Raw genomic sequence first — 495 nt, 5'->3', positions numbered from 1 at the left:
ACATGCTGCCACCGCCAGACAAAAAAAAAACCGACGACAGCTGTGGTTAAATGCGGTAAAACGAGCGGACTGGACCGAAATGATAGTCAAAAATGCTCACGTTTACAGCGCACACTTCTTGTCAGAAAAGGTTAAATAAAGTATTGTCTTTTGTTGTTATGTATTATGGTTTGTGTTACGGGTCTAAAGATTTCTTATGCATCTCACGACTATGTTGCGTATGAAATAGTGTGCATGTGTGTAAAACAAAAAACGATTTATATGCTTAATGATCTGTAATTGTTTATACATTGTTGTGATTAATTGTGGCTGACATTTTTAAGAACTTGGTAAAAAAAAAAAAAAAAATACAGAAAGTTCAAAATTAGTTTCTGGAATTTTTATTTCTAGAAAATATTCACATCTTAATTTAAATGTACTGTATGTAAAGTAAAGGTATGTAATGTCACTGTAAACTTACATAATTTACAGGAGGTATATACTTTAAAATAACTA

This window comes from Sinocyclocheilus rhinocerous, unplaced genomic scaffold (genome assembly GCF_001515625.1).
Source record: "Sinocyclocheilus rhinocerous isolate Xijiao unplaced genomic scaffold, SAMN03320098_v1.1 scaffold831, whole genome shotgun sequence".
NCBI classification, from domain to species: Eukaryota; Metazoa; Chordata; class Actinopteri; order Cypriniformes; family Cyprinidae; genus Sinocyclocheilus; species Sinocyclocheilus rhinocerous.
The sequence above is the reverse complement of the archived record's forward strand: the minus strand, read 5'-3'. Positions refer to the sequence as shown.